We start from the raw sequence: 11108 nt of genomic DNA on the forward strand, positions 1-11108 counted from the left end.
ATCAGATAGACCACTTATTAATACCAGAGTTTAGACATCTAATCTCTTCTGACAACTGAAAACAGAATTAAATGCTGTTCACTGGGAGGCAAAGAGGAGAACAATGGCACTTGCCAGCCCTCATTCCCATCTATGTGCCACACACACTTCAGCCTTCGCCTGGCTTCAGTCCATGCTTCAGATCAGAGGTCACGTAAGACAATAGAAAACCAGCTCCAGGCAACACAGGGCATTTGTAGCTATTGTTCTAAAGTACGTATTTTACATAATACATTTACACAAAAAGGCAAAAAACCCCCTATTTTGGCTCTTGAGTGACTGTCTTTAGGAAAAGTACTCATCTGGGAGCTGCACTCCTGCTCCCATTACTCTCCTGGAACACGAAGCCTCTTACGCATGGCCAGAAGCTCTGAATGCTTCTGCAGAAATACCACACCACGGTGTGTCCTGGAACAACAAATACCGAGGAACTCTCCCTAGGTAGGTAGAGTGCTCTAATGGCTTGGGCTCAAGAATATCTGTTTTGTACTCTTGACGGTGTCACTGATTGACTGATGAACTTCAGCAAGTTACTCACCACTTTTGGAGATGTTTTCCTTTCTATTTCTTGTCTCTGGAAATGGTCTTGAAGGCCAGGATTTGTTTTCATAGTACTTGGCAAAGCAGTCCCAAACTCAGTTGAGGCCTGTAGATACCAATATAGCACAAATAAGATACAGCCTGTGGCATATTCTTGGGAGACAGAGTTGTTATAATATTGAAAAATATTCTAAAGACACATAAGATATCCAAATGCACTGAAATGCATCTTAAGGAGATATTTCTGTGATATTTCATCACAAAAAAAGGCTAATACATGTCACCCATTGAACCTTAGGATCATTTGCTGACAGAAGAAGGATTGTCTGCTTGTATTTGATTCACTTGTCAAATTAACAAAATCCTTTTTAATGCAAATCACCATAGGGTCTCATTTAAATCCAGGCATAGTCCTGGAAGCCTCATATTCTCTCTTCTGCCACCTCTGGGGTCCTCCTGAACCGGTCTAATATCTCAGAGCAGGTTTTTCTAGAGACGTCTCCTCTCAAACCCAAACACTGCTGTCCCTGCATGAGTAATGTGATCTAGGGAACACAACCATCTGATACTAATTCAGGGCCAGGGCCTGCTGGTTCCTTATGACTAGTACCGTAGTCTGTGAGTAAAGGCATTGATGGCCACTGAGCTGCTCAAGAATACGCCATTATTCACTACAAACAGAGGTAGCAAGTTTGATCTCTGTAGGAGCAAAGTTGGTGGGCAGACATCAAGAAGTGCCTAATGATAACACCTGGAAAAGTAAAGGAAGATGTTCAGGTCTGGTTCTGGTTTATGTTACCACAAGTTACAAGTGCCTTTCCAATGAACCTGTCTTTAGCACTGTAAGTCTAAAAGGTAAAAGAAAAAGACACAGTTTTCAGAAGTTCATTAAATTAGTTCCTTTGCATATTCAGAAGAGAACAGACTGAGCTTAATTGATGCAATGTTTGGAATAATCCCACCACCATGCCTTTCAGCTAGGTGCCGAGGCCTCTCCCCCCCAGCAGAGTCAGTGGAGACACTAGCTCCTCCAGGCAGTGATTCACAACACCCAAGCTGGAAGCCTACGATGCCACATAGGAGACAGGGGTGCTAGAAGTACACTCCAGTGAGCCTACATCCATCCATTAATGGCATATGCATTGCTTATGGTCAGGTGGGAGACAGCTGTGTTTGGGCACTCTGACCTGCAGTGTCATTCCCAGAACCTGAGTTATCCTATTTGAACTCTTCTCATATCAGCTGCAGGATCACAGGCACCTGCCAGGCTGCTTTCCAGTCTACTTGCCTACTTTTCCACGTTTGCCATGTGACATTACACATAATATTGTCACAGCCACACTTCCCTACTATACCAAACACACCATGTCTGTTCTGGCTGAATTTTTTTCACCCTGCAGTGTTGCTGCCACGAGGAGAGGCCCTTCACGATATGGGGATGTGTTGCATTTTTACACTGTGTGGTAAAAGATGAGGAGGCTGCTGAGGGGTTCATTTTATTGGGTTCACAGCAGCCTTGCTTGGGCCTGAACCGAGTCTGGGTGGAGTGGGTTTCCCCTGCCCAGCCAAGTGGTGAGAGGGGGAGCAGCTCCATGAAGCCCCCTGCGCCCCGATGCTGTGCCTACCAGCCCTCGGGAGCTGGCGACGGACTCCTCCTGCCCACAGAGCGCTGAGTTATCACACCTGTGAAGGGGAACTCAGCTCTCCGGTAACCCCGGGAGAGTCCTCCTCCTCATCCGCATCCTCATCCTCATCTTCCTCATCCTTGTCCTCCCTAACAGGGGACTGCCGCAGCTCAGGATGTTACACCAGAGCAAAGCCCTCCTCACCCAGCGTGGCCAGGTACACATGCACAGCCCTGAGTGAATCTGTTTTCTATGATGGAAACTCCTGAAATGACTCCCGTCTCCTCAGCAAGAGAGCGGCTTGCAGATGATTTGGAAATCTGCCTCTGCCAAAATAGTATCTCTGCCATTTGACCAGAAAATCTGTGTTTCAGATCTCTGCAGGAACAGAAAACCTGTCCTTTCACCAATTACAAACTTGGAAGGCATTCAAGCAGAGGAAACCAAGAAAATGTTGTTCATGGTGGATTTCTAGAGATGTGGGAAGTTGGCTTTGGCAGGCCTACAGGCAATTTTAAAATACCAGCAAACATCACTCTTGGGATAAAAAGCTGGTTTGGAGGAATTAAAATACGTTTCAATCAATGGAGCCACCTGATCTAAATCCTCTTTTGCCTCTGCTGGGAATTTAGAACTGGCACTCTGGAAGTAAATAGGAAAACATGTATTTCAGCACTGAATGTACTAATCCTGCCTTCTGTGTGGCAGGGTGAAACCTTACACTTGTGCATCCTGACAGCCTCGCACACTGAGAAATGTTTTGGGGGGTGTTAACTGAGCTATGTCAGGCAGTCCTCTTACATGTGATACAACTTGGGCTTCACAGCTAACAAGCTAGAGCCCAAGCCCAAGTGGTTATTAGCATATCTGTAGACAAAGTCATAAAGAGCAAAACATGGTGACTGTACCAAAACTGAGAGGGACGCCCTGGAGCTGTGCTAATAATATTAGGCTGAACTCAGACTTGGCAACCGGCGCTTCGCAGCACATCAAAGGGTGAAATTCTCCCTGACTTCAGCAAGGCTCTGGTTTCACCCGCGTTTTCTCTGTTCAGATATATTAGTGGCCTCTGGCCAGTGATTTTCAGCACTGTTACTACCCAGCATCCAGCCATGTGTTAGCCATAGCAACTCAGGCAAGCTTCTTTTCATAAAGCAATATTGCCGTTTTCCCCCGTTTCTGACTGAGATGCTGTTTCACAGGTATTTTCAGAATTTCTTCTCTGCCTAGGTCTTGGGCTCTCAATGCATTACCTACAAGGGGGAGTAGAACAGACTGAGTTTGTACCCCTATGCCTTTCCCTTCTTTTTGTTATCAGAGTAACACTTTCCAGTCTGGTTTAGCCACCAGCTCAAGCAGAGAGTGCCACTCCTGCAGCCCAGCTGAGAGTATCTGCCCTTCTGGCAGGATGGAGGCCAACCCACACAGCTCTTCCTCCCTCAGCATCCTGTGATGGCAAAGCCTTGCACCATTTGATCCCATTTGATTAACTTACAGTTTGCATTGGGTTTCTCTTGTTCATGTACCAAGAACAACCTCCTTGAAGAGTTTCCTCTCCTTCAATCCCCTCCAAGGTTTCTGAAGTCTTCTGAAATGCGTGGTGTGTTGTTTGGGTCTGTGTCAGGAAGTCCAGCGTCACCTTTCAGACACCACCTGAGCTGGCAGTCCCTGAGCTGTGGCTTAGCTCTGTGGGGTCGATGCCCTGCCATCTCTTGCCACCCCTCTCGGGCTTTTCCGCTGCTGCCTTTAAAATGGATCTCAGCATTTCCCCTCCATTTGGCGGATTTGAGCTTCAGGCTCTCTGGGATGCTGCAGTAGGGATTTTGCCACTTTGGGAGATGCAAGCCTGTACCCTGCATACTTCCGTTATGCACCTACCCAGTGTGCAGCCTACTATCTCAGGTGGTGAATATAAGCCAGCGGAGGAAAGAAAACTAACAGAGTTTCCTGCTCTAAAAGCAAGTGAAGTTGGAAGAGACCAGAAAAGAGCTAAATTTCCACCCTTCAGCAGGTCATGGAGGAGGCGAACACAGGGGCGACTGCCTAGTACCCCCTGGGAGGGACAAAAGGGTCGGCTCCTGGACTAGGGCAGGGGGTCCGTGGCAGGATTGGCTTGCTTGGGAGGTCAGCCCAGGTCAGACGAGGAGCGCCCTATAAGGTTCAATGACGGTAAGAAACAGGAAAGCTACATGTGCGTGGCTGGAAAGGTCACTGGGGACTTTGAGGAGGGAGTTCAGGATGGCATGAAGGCAACGGTAGGGCCAGTGCTCCCTGCTCAGAAAAGTCACCCCCAGACTTAGCTCTTCAGGCTAAGGATGAAGGAGCACCTTTAACATCAGCTCTGATGGGTAGCAGTGGACAGCTCTGTGTGTTCAGGGCATCATCCTTGCTCTGAGCATGGTGTTACATCCCCTGAAGTGGGGTGATGCTAGTGGTCGATGCTGGGCTCTGAGTCCCCTGGGACTCTGTTGGCCAGGGCTCTGTTTAGACCCAGTCTATCTCTGACTTATCCCAGACTGGATGAATGACTCCTGGCTAGAAAGGCTACCACAAAAAAGTTTACTAATTGGGCTTCTTTTGTAAGATAAGGTGGGTTCTGATGCTGGCCCAAACTTACCCATTTGTCTAAATTTCTTCTGTTCTTGTAATTCAGACATCATCTGGTTATATCTAACTAATCATTATCATTAATTTGCAACCAATATTCAGTGAAACTGATCCACACCTTCTGGCCAAGCCCTGGCTTTATGGGGCAGCCGGTGCCATAGCACCGTGCTTCCTCAGTTTTTCTAGCTGTGAGCACATCTCATCTGAGGTCTACTGACACTGCATCACTGCTGCTGCTCAGAGGACATGACAAGCTCTTCGCCAGCCCCAGCCATCCCTGCTCCCCTGGGTGAAGCAGCGACTGGGAACTGAGTAAACTGGAATTTGAGTAAATCAAAGGAATGGTTTTGATTATGCCAGACGCCCTGGGCAATTAGTGCGTTACAGAGAGGGAAAGATCTTAACTGCAGCAGCAGGTCTGCCTGGGCATCCCCCAGGAGGGCAGCAAGCGTGTGATAGTTTCTGACGAGAGCACCATGCTTCCTCTACCCAACACACTTTTGTTTGGGGTTTTCTGCCGTGCTTAAACTCTGAGAGGAGGAACAGCCAAGGAGGGATGACTCACGGCCATGCTGGAGACCGGGCAATGACTCAGAGGTGGAGCTGGCTCACAGGCCCGCTGCAGCCTTATATCACAGGGCTGGTGTGGTTGACTCAGGCAGTGGTGGGGCTGGAGGGGCTCGCAGCATGCTCTCCTCACTAGCAACCCCGACAAAGGATGCAGTGACTTCTTCTTGGCACCTTTTAGCACATTCTCTGCCAAAAAATGTCCCAAATGTTCATCTGCTTCCATCTGACTTAATCTTCCTTGAACACGAGTGACCAGGCTTAGTCACGGGATTGCCGGCAAGGGCTCAACCTCTGCCTTCATGCGATGGCACCAAAGCCTACTGCAAATGCCTGGCCTGACACATCCGACAACTATATTTACCTTGTTTCATGTCTGCATCACAGTGGGGACTCATCATAGTCCTGTGGTTGATAAATGCACCGTGGTGACCACCCATGACACCTGCTCAAGGGATCTCTGTGGGACTTGGAAGGACCTCCTGTGGAGGCTTTGTCCAGCCTGGAGAACTGCTCAGCTTCAGCAGCTGATCCTTGCAAGAAGCAGCTCTTGGTACCACCCTCCAGCCAGAGCTGTCATAGGGAAGCTGTTGTGAGAGCCAGGTGCATGCTCACTCTCCTGAGGTGGATGCAATGCCCTCCCCATCCTGCTGGAGACAGTCCGTCTGTATGAAAACATGTTGCCAGCTGCTATCATGGGAAATGGCAGGAAGGGCTAAGAAACATATTCAGAAGAGCTCAAAGAGTAAAGCAGACTCCTTCCCCTGGAAAAAAAATACATGCACCCAACATAGGATACGAATTTATTTCCCCTCCTCTTCCTTGAGCTAGGGAAGGTAACAGAAGCAATGATACATTATCCTGAGTGCAAATGGTGAAAGCAAAGGTGTTTTGGGCCTGTTCCTCTCTGAGGAGCAAGGAGCGAAGAAGGCAGGTGGCTGGAGGAGCAGCTCATCAATAGCACATTGCCTGAGTCGGGCCAAACGCTGCGTGTCACCTGCTCTTGATGCTGATTTTGAAACCCTTTGGTATTGTCTTCTATTTCTTTTCACCAGAAGGATTTCTCAATCGCAGCAAAGTGTGTTTTGGTGATTTTTTTTTTTCCCTCAGTCTGAGGAGATGTCGACAGTCTCACTTCCTACCAACTGCAATGCTGCATTGCTTAATGCAGAGTGTTGTCACATTACCAGTTTCTCAGACAGAGCATTACAGGTTTCTAACCTCTCATTCCAATGATTTGATGAAAATATCATGATTGTTTTATTGCTACAGCCATAAACATCAGATGCTGTGCAAGTTTCAGTCCAAACAGCCTGAAACCCCATTTACTTCAATAAAATTACCATGACTAATTTGTATCTTTCCATTTGAGAATGTGTTCGCACATGTAGGGAATTAACTATTTTCACATAAAATTACTTATTACCAGTAAATTACTATTATTTTGACTTGCACTAACAGTTGCTAATAATGCAAGATGGGGAGGGAGAGGAACACGTGTCTGTACCAGCTGTTGTTTCACTCTTATCCAAAAAGCATGAAGTTGTTGGCAGGCATCACAAAAAGATTTTCTTTCTTCCTCTTCAAGCACAACTATAACAGCTGTTGCCTCTGGCAAGTGTAATTTTTGCCCTATTGATGCTCATCCCATACAGAATTTTATAACAAACCAAACAAAAAAAACCCCAAAATGGTAAAAGTTGTGCAATGAATCGAACTCGTTTCCCACGGGTGGCACCCAAATAAGAAAAAAGAATCGTCTGGCCACATGAAGATGTAATGGCCCTGAAACCAGACCTGACCCTTTCACTAACCTAGGAAGAAGGGCAGCAGCAGCAGAAATTATCACCACTTGTCACTCGGCGGGGCGCTGCCTCAGATTTCCTACAAGTCCTTTTCCGTTGCTGTATCAACAACTGCGCTCTTTCTCCCCCTTGGCAGCGATTCGCTTTCTTGATAGAAACTTTATTTATTTGTCTTACATTGAGTCATGAGAAAATGCCCGCCTTGTGACAATTAAACGGCGTGGCGGAGCTCCCCCGCCCGAGGCTGCTTGCCTGCTCTGCTCTCGGCTGCTGGCAGACACTTGCAAGCTCTGTCTGGTTCAGAAATACGACGTCTCCTTACCTGAGCTGAAGAAGTAGATGGAAACACGTCATTTTGGTGGTGCACACAGCTTTTTCTTATCATTGTTCAGCGTCATGGACACAAGAACAGTTTTCTCAGGGGAAGCTCTGTCAAGGCAGCCTGGGTAGTACAGCAACCAGCAACCCATATAGCGCTAGCCCTACAGGGCAGCTAAACCTTTGCTGAGCAAACCCAATCCCTATTACTATGTATCACAGAAAAAAAATCACCTTCTCAGTACAGGCAACCCCTGAGTTCTGATTTTTCTTCTTTTTTTGCAGCCAAGCTGCTCAGATATCATCTTTAGCATCACCCCTGATTTCCCTCTGTTGGCTGTGGGGTTTTAACACCGTATGTAACCTCCACAGTTCAGTTCCTTGTTTCTCTCCTTTTCATTCTGAGGACCTCACCTTTGTCCCTCTGTCTGTCTCACCGATACACTGCACTATATCCCGATACTGTCCAAAAAGGCTTCAGGCTGAGGTGAAACAATTTGGATCAGCTCACTGCAAAATAGCCTTAAAAGAGATTGACTAATATTAAGGACTTTGAATTCCCTTATTAAAAATGCAGCAGGTTAACCACAACAGAACTCTTAAGTACAAAATTCTAAGTGCATGCCCAGGGATCCAGTGTATCAGTCTCCAGGGTTATGTTTCTTGAGTTACAGCGGTAGTTTTTTTCTGGCAGACCTAATGGGCAACACAGTCAAAAGCAAATTCTAGACCTAATCCTCCTTCTCAGGGAGCTGATTTTGACTAATATAGCAGAAGGCGCAGAGCAGCCAGAATCTATCACATATGCAATGAGCTAAAACAATTTGTGATACTTTGGGACAAACCACATTCACTTAGAAGGATGGGGGCTGGGGAGGAGGACTCCCACTCCCACAGTTTAATTCCAAATGAAGTGAGAGGCGCCTAGCTAGCATGCATCCTATAGCAGTATAATTTGTCATTTGACCAAAAGTCACAATCTTGATGTGGAAATGACTAGGTAAAATCCAGTGATTTGTTCTCATGCAGAAAGAGGAATTAGAATACCGAATTAGCCTCTTACAGCTTGAAAAATCTATGCATCTTTATTCTCTAAAGCCAGGGCCAAGTCACAGAGATTATTTTTAGGTAGAATTCTCTGTTGAAATCAAGGGTGAATGTGGATTAGAAGTCAATGGTGCCATCTGGCCCTTCGGTAGGACCTTGTATGCTGTTAGCTTTGCAAAATTCAAGGAAGGTGATGTTAATCATCCAGCACAAGCAGCTGCTGCTGGAGCTGTTCCTTGGCTGAAGTGCTGCTCAGCCAGGGGCCAGCAATTCCTCCAAAGTATATTTAATTTAGCAGTGTAATTTTTTGAGCATATTTCTTAAGAGGCAGCAGCCACTGGTATGAATAAATACACAGATCCACCTGCTACCCAGTTTGAAGCAGGTCTACTTGAACAAGTGATGGCAGGAACTGGGATATCTGGCTAATGTTTCTGGCTTACCATTTGATCTGTTGCATGAATTTTGGCAAGGCATTTCTCATTATAGCTGTTTCTCTTCCAGTTTGTCAAGTTGCAAGCACTTTGTGAGACAGGCTGAGTATAATCCTGTCATTATATGAAGCCTAATGAAACAGGACTCTGACCTCAGCCAGTGCATCTAGACCAAACTTGTTGAACTTAATTTTTTTAGCTAGGTATGTCCAAAAAACCAGAAGGGCTCAGCAGCCTCTTTGCCAGCAGCAGCAGAGCCAGGGGCACACTGAAGTGACTGGGAGACTGCAAAGAAATCTGAGATCTCCTCTAGGACTGCAGGACAAGTCACATAGCGAAACCAGGCAAAACTTGCTTTCAGCAAGGTCCCCAACCAGAGTCCTCTCACTGACTGGTGCTGGTTTAGACACTACTATAATATAAATGATTGTAAGTGAAATCATACAACTTGCTCACAACCAGTTGTGGATCACACAGCTGGTGATGTGTCTAACAGGACACATGTACTGGCTTTTCTTCCTTGCTGTGGAAATTCCTGCTAGCCTTTAAATGTTCAGTCCTTTTCCGAATCCTGTGAAATTCTGGATGGAAATAACCCTCCACAGGAAGAAGCTAAATACCATGTCATTACCTGGCACCAGGGTGCCAGCCACGGTGCTGCAGCATGGCCAGTCCCATGCAGATGTGCTGCATGTGGTGGCACCCAGGAGGAGGATCTGGCTCTGCTGGAGGCACTGGCAGCAGGGTGGCAGCATCCTGCCCTGCGTCCCTATTGAGCTATTGAAATAATTCCTAGATTCATCCACTGTTTGAGGCTTAGAATGCAAGGAGAGGGCAAAGAAACAAGAACATAAATTACTTCTTTGTCAGCATTTTTTCAGGGAACCTCATGTTTTTCCCACCGGCTGATGCTGAAAGCCATAAAACCTGCGGCAGAAATGTTTGCTAGCTGAAGGGAGAAAATAGTAAATATACCTGTTTGTTTCCTCACTTAAAAGAAATATTTTCTTACAATCAGCAAAGGAACAGCAACATGAACTGGCAAACAAACTCATTTTAAATGCTCCTTGTAGGGCATCAGCATCTGTTTCGTCCCTGAAAGCTGCACTGACTTGTTTAATTAGCAGGGTACAAGCTGCTGGTGTAGTTTCTAGTGGAGATGGGGAGACAATCCAGCTGATCCTTGCCTCAGGTGATGTGTTTCAATGGAGTTGGTGCTACGTACAAGCTGGAGCTCTCTGGCAGGGAAAAGACGCCTCCCCAGAAAGCCCCTGGGAGCCCCAAGCAAAGAAGCAAAGTCTGATGCAGGTCAGGTAGTGCCAGTGCTGGGAGCTGCTCCAGCCGTCTCAGGGACATGATCCCAGCACAAACCAACCCATGCATGCAGGCAGGGGCAGTCAGGCAGGAGAGCGAAGCATGGGGGCTAACCTCCACAGCCTCCCTCGGAGCCCCGCTGGGCATTGCCCCACGCCTGAGGCTGCCCAGGGAGACCCTCAAGCTGGTGGCACTCAGTTCACTTCCATTATGCCACTTCCAGAAAAATATTTTCTAGCTCTGAAATGGTGGAGTAGGAGAAGCTAACAGGACTATTTATTCACAGTGAATCTGTTCCAGCAGCTAATGAGCAGATTCAGCAGACTGAGTGATGTCTCCTCCTCTAAATTGCTCACACCAGAGGTCACAGTGGCTTTTTCAAGGGCACCGGCTTTGTGTTAGCTGCCTCTGTACGCAAGAGGATGGATACCCTTTATTTTTCAGTACTTGTGGGTCAAACCCAACAAGGCACTGATAACTCTCTGCAAGGCGCCAAGCACCCATTGACAAATGAGGTGTCTTAGCACCTCTCAGGAGGTGATCAGCATCTGGCAGAATAAAAAGCTGCAGGGCTGAGCTACCCAGACAGCCCACACAGCAATAAATTAGACATCGCAGTTGCTGTGCTGGCAAATGTATTAGCCGCTCACACTCAGCAGTGCTTCTCGCACAGCTGGGCACACTGACATTAAACCTTACCTGCAGAGGGAAATGACTCTTTCTTTCAAATATTTTTAAGAGCTGGTCTGTTGCAGATGGTTTGAGGAAACACAGATATCCTGCGCTCCCCTGCACACGGCCATGAGGAACTT

The sequence above is a fragment of the Gymnogyps californianus genome, chromosome 3 (genome assembly GCF_018139145.2).
Source record: "Gymnogyps californianus isolate 813 chromosome 3, ASM1813914v2, whole genome shotgun sequence".
NCBI lineage: Eukaryota > Metazoa > Chordata > Aves > Accipitriformes > Cathartidae > Gymnogyps > Gymnogyps californianus.